Raw genomic sequence first — 23,748 nt, 5'->3', positions numbered from 1 at the left:
TACTCATAGGAGGCTGAGGCAGGAGAATCACTTGAACCCGGGAAGTGGAGGTTGCAGTAAACCAAGATAGTGCCACTGTACTCCAGCCTGGGCGACAGAGCTAGACTCTGTCTCATAAAAAAAAATACACCTGGGGGCTGGGCATGGTGGCTCATGCCTGTAATCCTAGCACTTTAGGAGGCTGAGGTGGGTGAAGCACCTGAGGTCAGGAGTTTGAGACCAGCCTGGCCAACATAGTAAAACCCTGTCTCCACTAACAATACAAAAATTAGTTGGGCATGGTGGCACACGCCTGTAATCCCAGCTATCTGGGAGGCTGAGGCAGAAGAATTGCATGAATCCAGGAGGAGGAGGTTGCAGTGAGCTGAGATTGTGCCACTGCACTCCAGCCTGGGCAACAGAGCTAGACTCTGTCTCAAAAAGTACAATAAAAATAAAAATGTAGTTGGGGCCTATATTGGTGGCTCACACCTGGAATCCTAGCACTTTGGGAGGCCAAAGTGGGAGGACTGCTTGAGCTCAGGAGTTTTCATCAGCCTGGGCAACATAAGGAGACCCTCTCTCTACTAAAAATAAAAAAATCAGCTGAGTGTGGTGGTGCCTGCTCCTAGTCCCAGCTACTCTAGAGAGGATCATTTGAGCCTAGGAGGTCAAGGCTGCAGTGAACTATGATCGTGCCACTGCACTTCAGCTTGGGTGACTGAGCGAGACCCTGTCTCAAAAAAATTTTTTTAAAAATCCAATTTAGGGGTCCATCTCCAGTGACTGGGACACAGACTAGAAATCTGATTTATTTCTTTATTTATTTATTAGAGATGGGGTCTGGCTTTGTTGCCAAGGCTGGAGTATAGTGGTGCAGTCACAGCTCACTGCTGTCTTGAATTCCTGAGCTAAATCAGTCCTCCCTAGTAGCTAGGGGTATGTACAGTCATGAGATATCATGTCTGGCTGGTTAAAAAAAAATTTTTTTTTTAATTTATTTTTTTTGTGATGGAGTCTTGCTCTGTCACCCAGGCTGGAGTGCAGTGGTGTGATCTCGGCTCACTGCAATCTTCGCCTCCTGGGTTCGAGCAGTTCTCCTGCCTCAGCCTCCTGAGTAGCTGGGACTACAGCCATGGGCTACCATGCCCTGCTAATTTTTGTATTTTTAGTATAGACCAGTTTTCGCCATGTTGGCCAGGCTGGTCTCAAACTCCTGACCTCAGGTGATCCACCTGCCTTGGCCTCCCAAAGTGCTGGGATTACAGGTGTGAGCCACCGCGCCCAGCCTCTGTTCCTTTTTCTTTGTTCATTTTTTTTCCTGCTCCTCAGCTTATGTAATTTCAGTTCTATCTTCATGTTCATTGATTCTTTGTTCTGCCTGTATCTTGAATCTTTAGTGAAATCTTTATTTCAGCTAGTGTATCTTTATGTCCAGAATTTCTATTTCATTCCTTTTTATATTTTAAAAATATTTTTATTGATATTTCTTACTTGTTTATATATTGTTCTCCTGATTTCCTTTAGTTTTTATTTTGTTTTTTTTTTCATTGTTTCCTTCAACTTATGAGCATATTTAAGACTGTTAATTTAAAGTCTTTGTCTAGTAAGTCCATTGTCTGGGCTTGCTATGGGGTTGTTTCTGTCAACTTCTTTTTTTTTTCCCTGTAAATGGGCCATATAGTCCTGTTTCTTTGTTTGCTTTGCAAATTCTTGTTGGGAAGTGGACATTTTGTATGTTGTAAAATGGTAACTCTGAAAGTCAGATTCCACTGCCTCCCTAGGGATTACTGTTGTTACTTATGAAAGCTGCATTTGTCATTTGTTTAGTGCCTTTTCCCAAACTGTCTTTGAAAAGAGCATATGGTCACTGAAGTCTGTGTTCTTTTATCTCTGTGGTCTTTCAGTGACTTGACAGAGATTTCCTTAAATGCTTAGATCCAATAAGAAAACAAAACAAAAAAAAGAGTGTTCTGTCTCTTTAAATCCACTTGTCTAGTGCCACTAGAGAAGCCACTTCAGTCAGGAGGTGTGCATGTATGAAACAGTGGCCAGCCTCTCTGGCAGCTCCTCAGCAATCAAAAGTAGTGAACAAAGCACATAACCTCAATTTTTGGAGGACGAAGCCCCTATTTCCCACCCTAGCACCAGCAAGCTGCAACAGGAACTGCCATCCCAACAGTTGCATACTACAGGTCTGGGAGCTAGAGAATGATAGATGCTGTTCCAAATGCCATAATACACTAAAATTTACCAACTTTTTTCTTCATCAAGCACTACTCTGGACACTGCCAGTGTTTGATAAGACCCCAGAGTCCTAAAATAATCACCTCAAGCAGTTCTTGTCATCTCAATAGTTGTTTTGGTGAAGGTACTAACTCCCGGAGTTCCTACTCTGTCATCTTCCATGACCTATGTTCCTAATTTTCAGCAGCCTTTTAATTGATCCAACTCTCCTTCTGACTCAGTGCATACACACACACAGACACACACACACACACACACATACACACACTCTCATCCAGTCTGTTCTCTACACAGAAATAACCCTTTGTAAGTGCCTATGTTTTTTTCACTTAAAAGATAATTTCATTCTCAACATGGTAAAAGCAGAATAAAAAAAAAAAGTTCACGGTGGGGTGCAGTGGCTCATGCCTGTAATCCTAGCACTTTGGGAGGCCAAGGTGGGTGTATCACTTGAGGTCAGGAGTTTGAGACCACCCTGGCTAACATGGTAAAACCCCATCTCTACTAAAGATATAAAAAATTAACCAGGCGTAGTGGTGGGCGCCTGTAATCCCAGCTACTCAGGAGACTGAGGGAGGAGAATTGCTTGAACCTGGGAGGCAGAGGTTGCAGTGAGCCGATATTGCACCACTGCACTCCAGCCTGGGCAACAGAGCCTGTATCACTGCACTGCAGCCTGGGTGATAGAGTGAGACTCTTGTCTAAAGAAAAAAGAGGCTGGGCATGGTGGCTCATGCCTGTCATCCCAGCAGTTTGGGAGGCCAAGGCAGGTAGATCACCTGAGGTCAAGAGTTTGAGACCAGCCTGGCCAACACGGTGAAACCTTGGCTCTACTAAAACAAAGAAAACAAACAAACAACAACAGAAAATTAGCTGGGCATGGTGGTGGGTGCTTGTAATCCCAGCTTCTTGGGAGGCTGAGGTAAGAGAATCACTTGAACTGGTGGAGGTGGAGGTTGCAGTGAGCCATGATCATGCCATTGCACTACAGCCTGGGTGACAGAGTGAGACTTTGTCTCAAAAAATAAAATAAATAAAAGAAAGAATTGCCGGTTCTGATCACAGAGTTGCAAAGAGGCAATGGTTATTGTTGTTGCACCTCCTAATTTTGTTGCAAGTCGTCCTACTACCACCACTGAAGTGATGCCCAAGAGAATTGAAGGGCTGGCACCATACTCCCCTTCTCCTTTTATCCCCCCTTTTGAAAGCCAGATATTGATGACCAGGGGCCAGGTGTGGTGACTCACACCTTTAATCTTAGCACTTTGGGAGGCCAAGGCGGGTGGATCACTAGAGGTCAGGAGTGTGAGACCAGCCTGGCTAACATGGTGAGACCCCGTCTCTACTAAAATTACAAAAATTAGCCGGGTGTGGTGGCACACGCCTGTAGTCCCAGCTACTTCGGAGGCCAAGGCAGGAGAATCACATGAACCTGGAAGGCAGGGTTTGCAGTGAGCCGAGGTTGTGCCACTGCACTCCAGCTTGGGTGACAAAGTAAGACTCCATCTCAAAAAACAAAAAAAAACAAAACAAAGAAAACAGATATTGATGACTAGGATGACCAAAAGCAACCAAATAGTTGGGAGAAATTAAGAAGTCATTGTACACACCCAGGGGAACGCGGATGGCTCAGTACAGTCATCTATTGCATAATGATGTTTTGGTCAGAGATAGACCTCGTAGATGACAGTGGTCCTATGAGATTATAATGGAGGCCAGGCATGGTGGCTTATGCCTGTAACACCAGTGCTTTAGGAACGGTGGGCTCTCTTAAGGCCAAGAGAAGATGAGCCTGGGCAACATAGCAAGATCTCCTCTCTACAAAAAAAAAATAAAAATTAGCTGGGCATGGTGGCATAAGCCTGTAGTCCTAGCTACTCAGGAGGCTGAGGTGAGAGGATTGCTTGAGCCTAGGAGTTTGAGGCTGCAGTGAGCTATGATCATGCCACATCACTCCAGCCTTGGTGACAGAGCAAGACTCTGTCTCTAAAAAAAAAAAAATAAGATTGTTCGGCTGGGCGTGGTGGCTCATGCCTGTAATCGTAGCACTTTGGGAGGCCGAGGTGGGCGGATCAACTGAGGTCAGGAGTTTGACCAGCCTGGCCAACATGGGGAAACCCCTGTCTCTATTAAAAATACAAAAATTAGGCAGGCGTGGTGGTGGGCGCCTGTAATCCCAGGTACTCAGGAGGCTGAGGCAGAAGAATCGCTTCAACCCGGGAGGTGGAGGTTGCAGTGAGCCAAGATCACACCACTGTACTCCAGCCTGGGCAACAGAGTGAGATCCATCTCAAAAAAAAGAAAAAAGACTCAGATTACTGAAATACTAAGATGAAAATGAAAGCAAGACTATTGCCCTCAACTCCACAGAAATAAAAAGGATAGGCTGGGCATGGCAGCTCACATGTGTAATCCCTGTGCTTTTGAAAGCTGAAATGGGAGTGTCACTGGAGCCCAGGAGCTCAAACCAGCCTGGACAACATACTGAGACCCTGTCTATACAAAAATATAACACATGCTATAGTCCTAGCTACTCCAAAGGCGGAGGCAGAAGGATTGATTTAGCCCAGGAATTCAAGACTGCAGTTAACTATGACTGTGTCACAGCATTCTAGCTAGGGTGACAGAGCCTGTCCCTTTTTTTTTTTTTGAGACAGAGTCTCGCTCTGTCTCCAGGCTGGAGTGCAGTGGCGCAATCTTGGCTCACTGCTACCTCTGCCTCTGGGGTTCAAATGATTCTCTTTGAGCCTGTAGTGGGACTACAGGCTCACACCACCATGCCCAGCTAATTTTTGTATTTTTAGTAGAGATGGGGTTTCACCATGTTGGCCAGGATGGTCTTGATCTCTTGACTTCGTGATCCGCCTGCCTCGGCCTCCCAATGTGCTGGGACTACAGGCGTGAACCACCGAACCCAGCCAAGCCTGTCTCTTAAAAAGAGCACTCATAGGCCAGGCGCGGTGGCTTATACCTGTAATCTCAGGACTTTGGGTGGCTGAGGTGGGCGGATCACTTGAGGTCAGGAGTTCGAGACCAGCCTGGCCAATATGGTGAAACCCTATCTCTACTAAAAATACACACAAAAAATTAGCCTGCTGTAGTGGCATGTGCCTGTAATTCCAGCTACTCAAGAGGCTGAGGCAGGAGAACTGCTTGAACTAGGGAAGTGGAGGTTGTAATGCCCTAAACTGTGCCTTTGCACTCCAGCCTGTACTGAAACTCTGTCTCAAAAAAAAAGAAAAAAAAAAAAGAGAGAGAGATTATAATAGAGTACTATAAGCAATTGTTGGCTGGTCTGAAGTAGTGAATTATCTGAATTGATTGTTCACAGTCAGTTACAGATAGAACTTGTTCTACTCTTTCCCCATCCTTACTACTGTATTTGACTAGATTTTGGGGGAAAAAAAACAATAAACCAATTGTATGCCAACAAATTGGGTAACCTAGATGAAATTGTCATATCCTAGAAACACAAAACCTACCAAACTAGATAAACTACTAAGAAATAGAAAATGTAAATAGTCTTATAAGGAGATTGCATTTGTAATCAAAAATGTCCCAACAAAGAAATCTCTGGACCTGATGACATCACTGGTGAATTCTATCAACATTTCAAGAAAAGCTAACACAGTCCTTCTCAGACATTGTTTTTTTTTTTTAAATTTAAGTTCTGGTGTACATGTGCAATTCATGCAGGATTTGTTACAGAGGTATACACATGCCATGGTGGTTTGCTGCATCCAACATTCAAGAGGAGATAACATTCACTAATTCATTCTGTGATGTTAGCGTTATCTTTGACATAGTTTGGATATTTGTCCCCTCTAAATCTCAAGTTGAAATGTGATCTGCAGTGTTGGAGGTGGGTGGGACCTAGTGGGAAGTGTTTGGGTCATGGGGGTGTATCCCTCAGGAATGGCTTGGTACAGTCCCTATGGTAATGAGTGCATTTTGCTCTATTAGTTTACTCAAGAGCTGGTTGTTTAAGTGACACCTCCATCGTCTCTATGCTTCTTCTCTTGCCATGTGACATACCTACATACCTGCTTTTCCTTCACCTTCTGCCATGATTGAAAGTTTCCTGAGATCCTTATCAGAAGCAGATGTTCGAACCATGCTTCTTGTACAGCCTGCAGAACCATAAGCCAAATAAACTCTTTCCTTTGTAAATTACCCAGCCTCAGGTATTCCTTTATGGCAATGCAAAATGGATGAATACAGTCTTGATACCAGCGCCCTACAAAGATGCTATAAACAATCTATACACTAATAGTTGTTTATTTATTTATTTAGAGACAGAGTCTCACTCTATCCCTGAGGCTGGAATGCAGTCATGCAGTCTTGACTCATTGGAACCTCTGCCTCCTGGGTGGCAGGAATCTCATGCCAGAGCCTCCCAAGTAGCTGGAATTGCAGGCATGAGCCACCACACCCAGCTAAGTTTTTTTTTTTTTTTTTTTTTTTTTTTTTTTTTTTTTTTGAGATGGAGTTTCGCTCTTGTTACCCAGGCTGGAGTGCAATGGCGCGATCTCAGCTCACTGCAACCTCCGCCTCCTGGGTTCAAGCAATTCTCTTGCCTCAGCCTCCTAAGTAGCTGGGATTACAGGCATGCGCCACTGTGCCCAGCTAATTTTTTGTATTTTTAGTAGAGACGGGGTTTCACCATGTTGACCAGGATGGTCTCGATCTCTTGACCTCGTGATCCACCCGCCTCGGCCTCCCAAAGCGCTGGGATTACAGGCGTGAGCCACCGCACCCAGCCCAGCTAAGTTTTTAATTTTTAGTAGAGATGGGGTTTTACCATGTTGGCTAGGCTGGTCTCAAGCTCCTGGCCTCAAGTGATCCACCCGCCTTGGCCTCCCAAAGTGCTAGCTTTACAGGCGTGAGCCACTGCGCCTGACCTATAGACTAATATTTCTTAGGAACATTGATGTAAAAATCATCAACAAAATACTTGCAAACCAAATTTGGCAGTATATTAAAAGGATTCTACAGCATGACCAATAAGCACATGAAAAGATGTTCAACACTGCTAATTAGGTAAATGTAAGTCAAAACTACAAGATACTACCTCACACCCATCAGGATGGCTGCTATCAAGAGCTGCAGAAAATAATTGTTGGGAAAGGTGGAAAAATTGGAACCATTGCACACTGTTGGTAGTTGTGTCAAATGGCATAGCCTATGTGAAAAATTGTGGTTGTTCGAAAAATTAAAAATAGAATTACCATATGTATCAGGATTTTCCAGAGAGACATAACCAATAGGGTATAGATGGATGGATGGGTGAATGAGAGGGGATTTATTAGGGGGATTGGCTTACTCAATTATGGAAACTCAGAAGAGCCGTGATAGGCCATCTGCAAACTGGAGAACCAGGGATGCCAGTAGCATGGCTCAATCCAAGTCTCAAAGCCTCAGAACCAGGGAAACCAATGGCATAACTCAGACCAAGGCTGAAGGCCTGAAAACCTGGGAGGTTAATGATGTGTCCTGGGATCCAAAGGCTGGAGAACTGGAGTTCTGATTTCAAAGGGCAGGAGAAGGGTGTTCAGCTTCAAGAGAGAAAATGAATTTACCTTTACTCTGCCTTTTTGTTCTATCTGGGCATGCAGCCCGTTGGATGTTGCCCTCCCACATTGAGGGTGGATCTTACTCCCTCAGTCAGTCTACTGACACACCAGGCTCCTCTGGAAACACCCTCCCAGATACAGTCAGAAATAATACTTTACCAGCTTTCTAGTCAAGTTGACACCTAAAAATCCTCATGCCATATGATCCAGTAATTTTACTTCTTGAGGCTCTGTAGTTCCCCTTATCTGAGGTTTCACTTTCTGAGATTTCAGTTACCCAAGGTCAATTGTGGCCTATAAAAATAGATGAGTATAGTGCAATAAGATATTTTGAGAGAGAGAGACCACTTTATTTATTCAGAGACAGAATCTCATTGTGTCTCCCAAGCTGTAGTGCAGTGGCACCATCTTGGCTCACTGCAACCTCTGCCTTCCAGGTTCAAGCAATTCTCGTATCTCAGCCTCCCAAGTAGCTGAGATTACATGCGTCTGCCACCACACCTGGCTAATTTTTGTACTTTTAGTAGAGATGGGGTTTCACCATGTTGGCCAGGCTGGTCTCGAACTCCTGACCTCAAGTGATCTGCCTGCCTCAGCCTCCCAAAATGCTGGGATTACCAGTGTGAGCCACTGTTCCTGGCCACATTTATATATTTTATTACCATGTATTGTTATTTCTTTATTTATTTATTGCATTTTAGGTTTTGGGGTACATGTGAAGGACATGTAAGATTGTTGCATAGGTACACACATGGCAGTGTGGTTTGCTGCCTTCCTCCCCATCACTTATATCTGGCATTTCTCCCCATGTTATCCCTTCCCAACTCCCCACTCCCCGCTGTCCCTCCCCTATTTCCCCCCCACAGACCTCAGAGTGTGTGATGCTCCCCTCCCTGTGTCCATGTGTTCTCATTGTTCAACTCCCGCCTATGAATGAGAACATGCGGTGTTTGACTTTCTGTTCTTGTGTCAGTTTGCTGAGAATGATGGTTTCCAGGTTCATCCATGTCCCTACAAAGGACACGAACTCATTGTTTTTGATGGCTGCATAATATTCCATGGTGTATATGTGCCACATTTTCTTTGTCCAGTCTGTCATTGATGGGCATTTGGGTTGGTTCCAAGTCTTTGCTATTGTAAACAGTGCTGCAGTGAACATTCTTGTGCATGTGTCCTTATAACAGAACAATTTATAATCCTTTGGATATATACCCAGTAATGGGATTGCTGGGTCAAATGGAATTTCTATTTCTAGGTCCTTGAGCAATCGCCACACTGTCTTCCACAATAGTTGAACTAATTTACACTCCCACCAATAGTGTAAAAGTGTTCCTATTTCTCCACATCCTTTCCAGCATCTGTTGTCTCCAGATTTTTTGATGATCGCCATTCTAACTGGCATGAGATGGTATCTCAACATGGTTTTGATTTGCATTTCTCTAATGACCAGTGATGATGAGCATTTTTTCATATGTTTGTTGGCCTCATATATGTCTTATTTTGTAAAGCGTCTATTCATATCCTTCGCCCACTTTTGAGTTGTTTTATTATTAGTTGTTGTTAATCTCTTACTCTGCCTGATTTATAAATTAACTTTGCCGTGGGTATATATGTACAGGAAAAAACACAGTATATGTGGGGTTTGATACTCTCTGTGGTTTCACACATCCATGGGAGTCTTGGATCCCTCCATCAGATCAGGATGACCTAATGTATACTCAAAATAATTTAAAGCAGGGTCTCGAAGAGATCTTTGTGCACCTAATGTTCATAGCATTACTTAAAATGGCTAAAATATGGATATAGCCCATTGATGAAGGGATGAATGGATAAGCAAAATGTTGTAAGTACATACGACAGAATATTATTATTCAGCCTTTAGGATGGCTGCTAGTAAAAAAGCAAAGTAACAAGTGTTGGCAAGAATGTAGAGAAACTGGAGCCTTTATGCATTGCTGGTGGCAGTGCAAAATGGTGCATCCATTGTGGAAAACACTATGGTGGCTCCTCAAAAAAATTAAACATAGAATTATGATACATCAGTTCTACTTCTGAGTATATATTCAAGACAATTGAAAGCAGTGACTTGAACAGCTATTTGTACACCCATGTTTAGCAACATTATTCACAATAGGAAAAAGGAGGGAGCAACCTAGATAAACAAAATGTATATAATATATACATACTGGATTATGATTCAACCATAAAAAGGAAGGAGATTTTGATATGTGATTAATATAGATAAACCTTGGAACATTAGGCTGTGTGAAATGTCAGACACAAAAGGACAAATACATGATTCCACTGCCATTAAATACCTCAAGTAGTCAAATTCATAATGATAGAATGTTGAATAGTGATACTACACTTGATCTTAGCCAAAAGGCCGAGAAGCGATGAATGTTGAATAGTGATTACTGGGGGAGGAAAGCATCCTTCAATTTGTTTTTGTCTGTTGTTTCCTCGTGGTTAGATTCAGGTTATGCACATTGGGCATGAATACCTAAGGAGCGATGCTGAGTTCTCTGTGTATCATATTAGGATGCACATGCTATTTATTGCTCCTGTTACTGGCAATGTTACTTGAGTGGTAGGGTCCAGTTTTCTCCATCATGAAGTTATTAGTTTGCCTTTTGTAGTAATGTATTGGGAGATGTTTTGAGACTGCACATATCCTGTTCTTAAACTTTCACCTGTTAATTTTAGCATTCAGATGATTCTTGCCCTAATCAGTTATCTTTATGATCCTTGCCAAGTGATTTTCTCTTTTTGCCCTTCCCTCTATATTTAATAATTGGTTTTCTACTGTAAGAAAGAGCTGTTTTTTTAAAACAATATAGACTCATAGATTCTTAGTTTATTGAATACATTGTCATCTTCTACTATCACTACATATTTTGATGACAGTGTTCCAGATTTGGCCAGGAGGAACCCCTTCAAAATGACTTGCACACAGAGAAGCCTTTTAAAACTAGGTCTTGTTAATACTGTCCTAAGGTAACTATTAATATCACCCTTCTTCACTCACTAAGTGTACCTGTCTTAGTGATAAATTATATGATCACGTTCTTTACAATGTTCATCAGATTATGCTAGTTTTCTCCTGAAAAGTGTCCAGTAGTTTCACATCTCACTTTGAATAGAAGCCATGGGTCTGGCAAGGATCCATAGGGTCTGCTCCTCCAACCATTTTATATACTCTTTCCCTGGCTTGCTCTGCTGCAGCCGCACCTGGTGTTGGGGTTCCATTCCCACCTTAGTGTCTCTGCATTTGCAGTTACTTTTCCCGAAACATTCCTCTATGCTCCTTCCTCCCTCTATGTTTGTGTTCACATGTCACTTTAGGAGGTCTTCTAACCTCCTTCATGTAAAATAGCAAGAGCCTCCTTCCCCTCACCAGCATTCCTTGCTTTCTTTACTCTCTCTGCTTTATTTTTCCCTAACATCTGATTTGTAATTTATTTGTTGGCTTCTCTCCCCAACTTCATGCTTCATAAAAAAAGGGATTTTCTTTTGTTCTCTGTTCTCTGCCTACTGTTAGAATAGTGCCTAATAAGTAGTTTGCACTGATTTGTTGAATGAATGAACTCACTATCTCTCCATGTTGTTAAAAAAAAGGCAAGTAGCTTAGCAGTTCCTGAGGCAACGATCTCTCTTCATTGAGACATGAGTCTCTTTATTGAGACCAATTTTTGCCCTTTTGTTGTTGTTGTTTGCTGTGCTTTTTCAGGACTTTTTTCCCTTCATTTCTCCCCCCTTCAATTATCACCTGTCCATCTTCCAGATCTTCTCTCTTTGTCTCAGAGTTGGTCAGTTGTTACTGTTCTTTACTTTCCCTTTCATTCTAAGTTTCTTATGATGGACATTGTATTTAGATGAGATTTGCCCTGCTTTGCTACAAAGGTTATCCATTTCTTTTTTTTTTTTTTTTTGAGACGGAGTCTCACTGTGTTGCCCAGGCTGGAAGTGCAGTGGCTCAATCTTGGCTCACTACAGCCTCTGCCTCCCAGGTTCAAGCGATTCTCATGCCTCAGCCTCCCAAGTAGCTGGGATTACAGGCGCCTACCACCATGCCCAGCTAATGTTTTTGTATTTTTAGTAGGATTAGTCTTTCCTAGGAGGAGGAACTTTGCCCTCATTGCATCAAGAGCAAAAGAAAAGATGGTTTCAAGGAGAGGTAGGTTTGTAGGTTTAATAGGGGAAGAAGATGCTTAAAAATATATGAGAAGGGCCGGGTGCAGGGCTCACGCGTGTAATCCCAGCACTTTGGGAGGCCAAGGCAGGCAGATCACGAGGTCAAGAGATCGAGACCATCCTGGCCAGTGATTTTAGAAATGTAATAAAAGAGCCTAGTACTAATGATGCCACAGGTGATGTTTTCAATTAGCAGTGTTTTAATGAGGTTTGTAGGCTGGTAAGAGCTAATCCTATAATGTATGGAAAAAAACTGAGAAGGTAGGCCTATATCTGGTAAATCTCCTGAGGTAGGGCTTTGCTGATTCAGATTTCTTTGATTAAATTTTTAGTATCTTACAAGCTCCCTGGAAGTAAATTTGTATCTGACTTAGATGCTTTTCAGCTTCCAAATAAAGTAAGGTTAGCAGAAATTAGATGTATTTAGTGACTTTATAAGCTAAAGGAAAATAAAAGCACATTTCTGGTAGATGTCATTAATTGGTAGTTGGCAAATAATTCAGCAGAGTAGAAATGTAAGAGACTCAAAGACTTGAGAAAAAAGAGAAATCAGCTTCATTTCTTGGTAAACTTTGAGATGTATATAATGAAATGTACATCTGGCATATTGCAAGTGATCTAAACTGATCTCATAGTTGTGCTGAAGAAATAGAAAGATTTGTACTCCAGAAGCACTTCTTAAAGTGCTTAAAGAACATTAAGCCCAGTTTTGACATCTGGGAAAAAGTTCCAGAACCAATATCCCCAGAGAAAGACTATCAAATAACAGCTATCTCTATAAGGGACAGCATAAAATCCAGATATGGTGTAGTTTTTTGTTGTTGTTCATTTGTTTTTGAGACAGAGTCTCAAAAACAGACATAGAGTTTCTGTTGTCCAGGCTGAAGTGCAGTGGCACAGTCTCGGCTCATTGCAACCTCCTCTCCCGGGTTCAAGCAGTTCTCCTGCCTCCGCCTCTCAGCTGGCTGGGACTATGGGCTACAGGCATGTGCCACCATGCCTATTTTTTTTTTTTTTTTTTTTTTTTGTATTTTTAGTAGAGACAGGGTTTCAACATGTTGGCCAGGCTAGTTTCGAACTCCTGACCTCAAGTGATGCACCTGCCTTGGCCTCCCAGAGTGATGGGATTATAGGCATGAGCCACTGTGCCCAGCCTGTGGTTTAGCTTTTATCTACTCACTTGTGTTTCCATGTTCCTGCTTTGGAACTGGAGGGGAATAGAGGTAAGCTACTCAGGGCAGTTGCATAAAACACCTGCTATAAACCTCCTAGGCCCTTTCAAGTTACATCATTTTTACTATATATTTTTAAATAATTTCTTTGTGCTTCCTTGAGTATTAATAATACTGTAAAGACAGTGAGCTGGAGAAGAAAAAAACAATAGGGGTTGCAGAAAAATTTAGTGTGGTATTGCTGTGAAGAGATAGAAATTTAAAGTTAGATGACAATGATGTTATCTGTCAGAGAAGCTTCTTTTTTTTTTTTTTTTTTTTTTTTTTTTGACTCCTCCAGGCTGTAGTGCAATGACCTCTGCCTCCTGGATTCAAGTGATTCTCCTACCTCAGCCTCCTGAGTAGCTGGGATTACAGGCACCTGCCACCACACCTGGCTAATTTTTTTTTTTTTTAGTAGAGATGTAGTTTCACTATGTTGGCCAGGCTGCTCTTGAACTCCTGACCTCATGTTCCACCTGCCTTGGCCTCCCAAAGTGCTGGGATTACAGGTATGAACCACCTCGCCCAGCCCAGGGAACCTTCTTTAACTTGTTTATTGCTATATTTCTGCTACTTAAAACAGGGCCTAGAACATAGCAAATGCTCAAAGACTATTTGATGAATTCAAAAAAGAAAAAAAGGCTTTGGAGGGATTTACTGATACAATGTCAGACTGCTTTCTCCCCAGTAGTGGCAATGGGTATGTGTAGACCGGAACAAATTCCCCCACCCTTTGTGGTAACGCTTCAAGATAGCTCACTTAGGACATCTGTAAAGTCAAGTCTTGCTATAAAAAGATGGTCACCCTAGATGGCATAGAAATCAAACCCATTCATTATGTTAGTTTATCAATACATGGCACTGAGTAATTAAGCTTACCAATCCCTCCTCCCATTTGGATTTAGTTGACATAGGATTACAGATGTGAGCTACTGCACCCTGCCTTGAATTGTAGATTTTTTTTTTTTTTTTTTTTGAGACTGAGTCTTTTTTTTTTTGAAGGAGTCTTGCTTTGTTGCCCAGGCTGGAGTACAGTAGCACAGTCACAGCTCACTGCAGCCTCAACTTCTCAACCTTCTGGGCTCAAGCAATCCTCCCACCTCAGCCCCCTGAGTAGCTGGGACTACAGGTACACACCACTATGCCTGGCTAATTTTTCTATTTTTTTATAGAGACAGGATCCTACTACATTGCCCAGGCTGATTTTGAACCCCTGGGTTCAAGTGATCCTCCTGCTTCCCAAGTGCTGGGATTACAGGCATCAGGCACAGTGCCCGACCTGTATTGTTTGATTATCCATTTAAATAGATACTATTATTCCTGTTCTTAAGTAGCTGAATTACAGTATGATCTTTTAGACTTGTCTTTTATTATGTTCATTTAAAAAATACTGTTAAAGGAACAGTAAATAAACTTGATTTAATTGAGTGCAAAGTTCTAAGGGGCACAAAAGACTGGAGCAGTGTTTTTTCCAAACTTCAGATTGTAGAAAACATTTAAAATGAAGTCAGATAGAAAATACCAAGGCCAGGCACTGTGGCTGACGCCTGTAATTCCAGGACTTTGGGAGACTGAGGCTGGTGGATCGCTTGAGCCCACAAGTTCAAGACAGCCTGGGCAAGATGGCAAGACCCCACTTCTACTAAAAATACAAAAAAATAGCTGCGCGTGGTGGTGCATACCTGTAGTCCCAGCTACTGGGGAGGCTGAGGTGGGAGAGTGGCTTGAGCCCAGGAGGCAGAGACTGCAGTCAACCAAGGTCATGCCACTGCACTCCAGCCTGAGCAATAGAGCCAGACCTTGTCTCAAAAAGAAAAAAAGAAAGAAAGAAAGAAAAATACTGAAATTAATATGTATTGTTTTGTGAAACTGTTTCAGTGCACAAACATGTATGTGTGTACTGGTCTGAATATAAAATGGCTTACTTAATATGAATGCTCTTCTAAGATATTTAAGCCACAAAACTAAAGAGCATGTGATAAGATGGAGGAAAGGAGATGATTGTTTCATCATTCCTTTAATTAGGGCTGGACTGATTGTTACACACATTTATATTCTCCTTTTTCTCTGTCTCTTGTACCTTTTTTGTTTGTTTTCTTATTCAATTGCTTAATTTTTGGATCTGGCCATATTGTTCACATTCTTTAACACTGTTTCTTTTTCTTTTTTTTTTTTTTTTTTTTTTTTTTTTTTTTTTGAGGCAGAGTTTCGCGCGTTACCCAGGCTGGAGTGCAATGGCGCGATCACAGCTCACCGCAACCTCCGCCTCCTGGGTTCAGGCAATTCTCCTGCCTCAGCCTCCTGAGTAGCTGGGATTACAGGCACGCGCCACCATGCCCAGCTAATTTTTTGTATTAGTAGAGACGGGGTTTCACCATGTTGACCAGGATGGTCTCGATCTCTTGACCTCGTGATCCACCTGCCTCAGCCTCCCAAAGTGCTGGGATTACAGGCTTGAGCCACCGCGCCCGGCCTTTTTTTGTTTTTTTGAGGCAGGGTCTTGCTCTGTCACCCAGGCTGGAGTGCAGTGGCGCAATCTTGGCTCATGCAAACTCCACCTCCTGGGTTCAAATGATTATCCTGCCTTAGCCTCCCAAGTAGTTGAGATTACAGGTGTGCACCACCACGCCAGGCTAATTTTTGTATTTTTAATAGAAACAAGATTTCACCATGTTAGCCAGGCTGGTCTCAAACTCGTGACCTCAACTGATCTACCTGCCTCGGCCTCCCAAAGTGCTGGGATTACAGGCGTAAGCCACCATGCCTGGCCAACACTGCTTCTTTACTTAAAGAGTGAAAACAAGGGCTGGGCATGATGACTCAGGCCTGTAATCCCAGCACTTTGTGGGGCCAAGGCAGCAGATTACTTGAGTCCAGGAATTTGAGACCAGTCTCAGTCTGGGCAACATTGCAAAGCCTTGTCTCTACAAAAAATACAAATATTAGCTGAGCATAGTGGCACACACCTGTAGTTCCGTCTTTTTGGGAGGCTGAGGTGGGAGGATCGCTTGAGCCAAGAGGCTGAGGCTATTGTGAGTGGTGATTACACCACTGTACCCCAGCCTGGGCAACAGCAAGACTATCTCCAAAAAAAAAGAGAGTTAAAATAGGTATATTTTATTGGCAGTGTAGTTCAAGGCTTTATAGCATTAGCTTGCTTTAAAAGGTAATTTAAGTTCAGGTGAGATGTCATATTGTAATGTGAGATGGTTTTGTGCTTTGTTGTTTATTTTTTCTTAAATGTCATACAGTGGCTTTTGGAATGTACCTTTTTTTTTTTTTTTAGTTGAACCGTTCTAAGTAAGGTTGACTTAATATTTTCCTCTGCATATTCACCATTACTATTAAGTTTTGTTGCAGAACAAATAATTCTTTAGAAGCTTTGGAATTAGACTATTCCGCTATTTTATTGCATAACAAACCACCCACAGAAACTTAGTGGCTCAAAACAACAATGACTTCTCATGAATCTGTGGGTTGACTGTGCAGTTCTCCTTCATGTGATATCAGCAGGCTCAGGCTGCAGTCATTTTGAGACCTAGGCTGGGACGTTCAAGATAGCTCACTCACGTTTGGTGCTGGGCTCTGCTGAGACACTGGGTTGGCTGGACCTCGCTCTCTCTCCATGTAGCCTCAGCGTCTCTCCCTCTCCACGTAGCCACTCCATGTGGTTGCTTCAGCAGAGTAGCTAGACTTACTAGCAGTTCCCAAAAAGTGCAAAAGTAAAAGCTAGCAATCCTTAAAAACTAGTCCCAGCCAGGCACGGTGGCTCATGCCTATAATCCCAGCACTTTGGGAATCCGAGGAAGGAGGATCACGAGGTCAGGAGTTCAAGACCAGCCTGGACAGCATGGTGAAACCCCGTCTCTACTAAAAATACAAAAAATTAGCCAGGCATGGTGGTGCTTGCATGTAATCCCAGCTACTCAGGAGGCTGAGACAGGAGAATCACTTGAGACTCTGTCTTAAAAACAAGAAAAAGACTAATTCCTAAACCAGAACTTGCACACTGCTGCTTCTTCCTCATTCTTGTTGTTAAAGCAAGTTACCAGCTCAGATCCAGTGTGGAGGGAGTGCTATGAAAGTGTATGAATACAAAGAACTGTGGATCATCCAAGACCATCTTTAGAGATTAGCCACCAAAGGGACGTTTAGCAGCCTAATGATGAAATCTTGGGCAGTTTTTATGATGTTTAAAACTTAAGAGTACATTTGGATTATTTAGACTTTATTTATATTCATTTCCGCCCCCCCACAACCAGTTCCTCTATTTTAGCATTTATTCTATTACAATTAGATAGGAACTAGCTAGCAACTGTTTAGCTGTAAGTTAGGCATGACTGAAAAAGAACGTAAGTAAATTAGTTAGGAATAAGTGAGTACAAAATAGAATAGATGATGTCATAAACTTTGTGTTTAAAAAAGTAGTAAGAGCTTTAAAAGATGTACCATTTATTTACTGTTGCTGAAACACTAAAGACCAAAAGAACAGAAAAAGAAGAAGAAGGAAAATAAAGTAATTTTATTTTTTTTTTTTTTTTTTTTTTTTTTTTTTTTTGAGACGGAGTTTCGCTCTTGTTACCCAGGCTGGAGTACAATGGCGCGATCTCGGCTCACCGCAACCTCCGCCTCCTGGGTTCAGGCAATTCTCCTGCCTCAGCCTCCTGAGTAGCTGGGATTACAGGCACGCGCCACCATGCCCAGCTAATTTTTTTGTATTTTTAGTAGAGACGGGGTTTCACCATGTTGACCAGGATGGTCTTGATCTCTCGACCTCGTGATCCACCCGCCTCGGCCTCCCAAAGTGCTGGGATTACAGGCTTGAGCCACCGCGCCCGGCCAGTAATTTTATTTTTTAAAATCGATATGTGGTTTTTCATACTTACAATAGTACCTGATACTTAGTAGGTAATAAATCTTTGAATGACTGAAGTTTTCTTTTCAGAAGGGGAGTTATCATTCATGGCCACCCTCGAGTAAAAACAATTAATTATTTCTAAAGGGAGTTACTGGTATTTCAGAAAATATGTATTTTACTCAGCTAGTTTATAGACAGTTTAGAAGATCTGAGAGTGTCATTCATTATACTTTGAGCATAGTTCACCTTTGGCCAAGATGTAGACATTCTCTAAGAACGGAAAACCTTTTATATCTTAACTTTAACCAAGAATACTATTTTTGGGAATTGTTTGTGATAGAAAAAAACTACACTGTTGGGTCCGTTGTATTTGGTATACAGAAGATTTAGTATGCCTAGATGTTTTCTATACCTTTATTATAATTTGTCGAGAATTATTGTTTTTTTCATTTTTTTTTTTTGAGACAGAGTCTTACTCTGTTACCCAGGCTGGAGTGCAGCAGCACAGTCTTGGCTCACTGCAACCTCTGCCTCCCGGGTTCCAATGATTCTCCTGCCTCAACCTCCAGAGTAGCTGGGATTACAGGCCCCCATTACCACTTCCAGCTAATTTTCATATTTTTAGTAGAGACAGGGTTTCGCTATGGTGGCCAGGCTGGGTCTCGAACTCCTGACCTCAGGTGATCCACCCGCTTCGGGCTCCCAAATTGCTAGGATTACAGGCATAAGCCACTGTGCCCCGCCAGTTTTTTGAAAGTATAGACAGGTTTATAAACCAGTTGGCTTAGCCAATATATAGGCTTTTATAGTTATCATTTGGCTCTGCCCTCTATAGCAGATGGAAAATATCAAGAGGACACTACATGTCAGTTAGTATTTTCTGATAATAAATAGGATCCCTAAACACAGCCCAATGCAGCTTTTTTTTTTCTTTTTTTTTTTCTTTCTTTCTTTCTCTCTCTCTCTTTCTTTTTCTTTCTTTTCTTTCCTTTTCTTCTTTCTTTCTTTCTTTTCTGATGGAATCTTGCTCTGTCACCCAGGCTGGAGTATATATAGTAGCACCAGTCTCGGCTCACTGTAGCCTCTGCCTCCCAGGTTCAAGTGATTTTCCTGCCTCAGCCTCCTGAGTAGCTGAGATTACAGGCATGTGCCACAACGTCTGGCTAATTTTTGTATTTTTAGTAGAGACAGGGTTTCACCATGTTGGCTAGGCTGGACTCAAACTCCTGACCTCACGTGATCTGCCTGCCTCATTCTCCCAAAGTGCTGGGATTACAGGTATGAGCCACTGCGCCCGGCCAACAGCTTCTTTTTTTATGTTGTTTTTGTGTTTGTAGATTTTTTTGTGATGGGATCTCAATCTGTTGCCTAGGCTGGAGTACAGTGGCACAATCATGGCTCACTGCAGCCTTCACCTCCTAGGCTCAAGCAATCCTCCTACCTCAGCCTCCCATTAGCTGGGATTGCAGATGCACAGAACCATGCCCAGCTAATTAAAAAAATTTTTTTGTAGAGATGATGTCTTATTTTTTACCCAGGCTTGTCTCAAACTACTCATCTCAAGCAGTCCTGCTTCTGTCTCCCAAAATGCTGGGATTACAAGTGTGAGCCACTGTGCCTGGCCCCAATGCAGCTTCTTTTTTTTTTTTTCTTCCAATTTTAGAACATTTTTATCATGCCAGAAAGATTCCCTGTGCCCATTTTCTTTCCAACGTAACTTCTAATACCTGAACAGTTTCAAAACATTTAGTCTTTTTAGAATAATAAAATCATAGAACTGATTTGGAGACCCTTTTAAAGAGGTCAACTCATCCAACCCTGAGCTATTGAAATCTCTTTACAGAATAGAACTAAAAAGACTTATTTGCTCACAACCGAGATCCTCATTCGCTTCAGTTACTCTACATATGACATGACTTTAGGTCACCTCACTTATTCTTCTCTCTCCTTAGATTTTTTAAGTTCTCTCAAATTTGTACACTCATAACTAAGTATATTCAAGTGTGGTCTGATTTGCATAGAGAATGACATTTTCTTCATTCAGACTTTGTTTTTAATGAAACCTGGTATCAGTGATTTTGGCAGCTGTGCCACAGTTTGTCTCTTTGAAATAGGCTTTTTTAAAAGCCCAGTCACTTCTCACTGTCCTGTGCCATTTTGTTGTTATTGTTGATTTGTTCAAAGCTCATGACTTTATATTTGTCCTTATTAAAAGTGATCCCTTAAATTTAGCCTCCTCTTCCAGCCGCTTAGAATTACTTAAAAGTTGATTATGTCATACAGGGTATTTACTTTCCCATCCCAGATTCCTGTCATGTGCACATTTGATCATCGTCCTTTTCATTTCCTTCTCATCCAAGTCATTTATAAAAAAAGTTAGAGAGGACAGGTTGCTCTGGGGCCCTGTGGGAGTCTACTGAGCCTTCTTCCAGATTTATCTGCACTCTTTTTTTTTTTTTTTTTTTTTGGAGGCAGTCTCACTCAGTTGCCAGGCTAGAGTGCGTGGTGCAACCTCGGCTCACTGCAACCTCCACCTCCCAGGTTCAAATGATTCTCCTGCCTCAGCTTCCCGAGTAGCTGGGACTACAGGCATGTGCCACCACACCCAGCTAATTTTTGTATTTTTAGTAGAGACGGGGTTTCACCATGTTGGCCAGATGGTCTCCATCTCTTGAACTCGTTATGCGCCCACCTTCCCAAAGTGCTGGGATTACAGGCATGAGCCACTGCACCCGGCCTATCTGCACTCTTTAGGTACAGTTGTATAGTCATCTGTGAAGCCACTTAACTTTTAAGTTAAAAAAATTATATTTTTTTCACCTTGCACAGTGATATCAAGAGAGACTTTATTTTATCCATTGCTAAAATGCAGATACTATATTTATGCCTATAGCATTTGCTGGCCTAACCATATAAAAAAAGGAAAATGGAGTTTGGTTATGGCTTCTAGATGTTCCCAATACTAGTTTTTATTAATAACTATTCTTTTAGTAACCTATTCTGCAGTCTTGCTTGTCCTGCATGTCATATCACTCTGGTGTAAGATATGGAGAATGTGATCTCCCTTCTTTTTGAAAATTGCAGCTGACTCTCTTTTCAGAGTCAGCCCACCTGCACCCAGATGAATTTAAAAAAAAAAAGAAAGAAAGAAAAGAAAATTGCTTCTGCAGGCTGGGCACAGTGGCTCACGCCTGTAATCCCAACACTTTGGGAGGCCGAGGTGAGTGGATCACTTGATGTCAGGAGTTCAAGACCAGTCTGGCCAACATGGCGAAAACTCATCTCTACTAAAATACAAAAATTAGCTGGAAGTGGTGGTGTATAATGTAATCCCAGCTACTCAGGAGGCTGAGGCTGGAGAATCGCTTGAACCTGGGAGGCAGAGGTTGCGGTAAGCCAAGATTGCATCACTGCACTCCAGCTTGGATGGCAGAGTGAAACTCCATCTCAAAAAAAAAAAAAATTGCTTCTGCCGACACACAAAGCTAATGTGATATTTGGGGTTTATTAGAATCATAAGGTTTATCTGAGTTTCCAGAGTGTCACTTGTGGATCTCATCTGCAGATTCTTCAAATTCTCTGGTGTAGATTCATCCAGGAGGTTCTCATTCATTTAAGCAGTTAGGCACCCTTTAATAGTCTCCTTATTTATCTTGGTCACTAATCTACTTTTCCTAATATTTTTTCTTTTTTTTCTACTTTCAAGATGATTTTTCTTGATGGAAAAGATAGAAGAAAAACAGGAATTGAGATGTTCTGTCTCTGCTTTATATTAATTAATAATATGCCATTTACATCAAAGAGTGGGCCTGTGCCTTCCTTACCTTTTTTGCAAGTCTCAGCACATCCTGGGCTTCAGCTTCAGCTTCCTTCTTGATGACACATCAGTGCAATTTTTAAAAATAGTTTCTTTCTTTTTATATATATCGTGCATGTCTGTCTGAGTTGATTGGTGAGCTTTCCAGCTAGTCTCTTTAGATAAGCCCCTTCTTTTTTCCGCCTCTATCTCAGATAATGTGAGATTGCCAGAATTTCATTTTTGAGAACCTCAATCCTGTTGTCTTCCCTTTTAGCTCCTCAGACCATGGCCTTAGGTCCTGTCTCCTTGACTGGTTGAAGCCTGTTCTCAGTGTCTAGTTGCTACATCTAGCGGTGCTCCTTGCCCGTCTGCCTGCCTGTCTGCCTTGGTTGTTTTCTTCTGAGGCTTCCACCACTTCTTTTCTGATCAATTTTTTAAATTCAAATTAGGTTCCAAATTAAAATTCTACCCATTTCTTCTACCTTCTGGATGATAGAATAATTAGCAAGGCAAATTTTAAAAATCATATATGCTGCTTGTTAGTTGAATGAGATTTTTCAGTAGCAGAAATCTTTTATCATTATTTGTGACAGAAGGTAAGCCATTTTCGCCTTTACTAGGTAGTTAGGACATCTCACTGTCTTTATGGTAAAACCACAGGGCCATCTCTCCTTGTCAGGTCTCCTTCCTGATCTGACCTTACGTCCTTCCCACAAATCCCAGAAAATCAATCTATTTTCTTAAAGTTGTTATGACCAATTGTTTGCCGGATATTGTTTTCTTTTGAAGCTGGTCTCAGAGTAAGGTGTAGTCTCTTCAGCTGTTGCCCTTTCAGCCTGTAGCTAACTTAGGGATGTTAGCATGCTTTTCTTTCAAATGCTTTATTCTCATCATTTAGTGGAGGCTAAATGGGGGTTACAGCTAGGAACATTGAAGTTCATGACATCTTATTGTCTCAAGTTAGTTTCTAAGTTCCTTAGATGCTATCTACTGCCTTTCTTATTCAAGGTAACCTCTTCAACCCTCTGTCTCTCCCTTTTCTAGGCTCTTTCTAGAACAGAGCATCTCAAACAGCCGGTAGGCCTGAAGGAAGAAAGCTAAACCACAGTTATGAATTAGTAGAGACCGTTCAGGGGCTGCCTCTTCTCAAGAGGGTGATTTATACCTCAGGGGACCATGAAACAGCTCTTTGTGGAATCCTAGATCACTCCTTATATTGCTTCTGTTCCTCTTACTTTCACTCAGTTGCTTTCTGCTGTGTCTCCATGCTCAGGTGTGGATTTCCATTTAGGGTATACATTTTTAACGTATACTCAGCTTACCCTTTTAACAGGTGTGATTTCTATATCTTTATATTTTGATCAGAGATAGGGTAAGATAAAAAAATTCCAAAATGATCACTGAGTATTGTATAGTGTTGAGTATTATGGTGAATGCAAACAACCTGTCAAAGGAGAGAACTATGGCAAATTTAAAGATCTCAAGTGGCTTTATTTGTGATTCTAGAATTGAGCAAGACATCATTCCATAAAATAGAGTAATTGTTCCAGTAAGCTGAGCAGAAGAGGTTAGACAGAAGGGCCAAAGAAAGCAGAAGCAAAGAACAGAGCGTATTGGTTACTTTTCAGAGTTATTTTTTCTTGTAAGGCTGGGAGAGGAAGACAGAACAATAGAAAAATAACTGATTGATTCATCTAGAGGTCAGAATGGAAGCAGGTGTGAGAGGGTCCAGCCGAAGAAACCACGGCTGCTAAAATGTTTGAGTCCGTCATAAGTTTGCCCGGGCCTTAGCTGTTGTAGGAGGCGTGGTGAACTCTGCCTTATATAATGTGGATGCTGGGCACAAAACTGTCATCTTCGACTGGTTCCAGGACAGAAATAACA

The 23,748-nt window shown here is 41.9% G+C and overlaps 1 protein-coding gene and 1 pseudogene across 3 annotated transcripts in view; one reads left to right on the top strand and one right to left on the bottom strand.

Moving 5' to 3' along the window:
- TFCP2 (transcription factor CP2) overlaps positions 1-23,748 on the top strand; it is a 58,623-nt gene that overhangs the window by 4,229 nt on the left and 30,646 nt on the right. The gene's annotated exons all lie outside the window — the stretch shown is intronic.
- LOC135275570 (U2 spliceosomal RNA) lies at positions 10,036-10,197 on the bottom strand (annotated as a pseudogene).

The sequence above is a fragment of the Aotus nancymaae genome, unplaced genomic scaffold (assembly GCF_030222135.1).
Source record: "Aotus nancymaae isolate 86718 unplaced genomic scaffold, 86718_ANA_hifiasm-v0.15.2.pri h1tg000016l, whole genome shotgun sequence".
Lineage (NCBI taxonomy): Eukaryota > Metazoa > Chordata > Mammalia > Primates > Aotidae > Aotus > Aotus nancymaae.
Note: the sequence above shows the minus strand (reverse complement) of the source record. Positions and strands in the feature narration are given on the sequence as shown.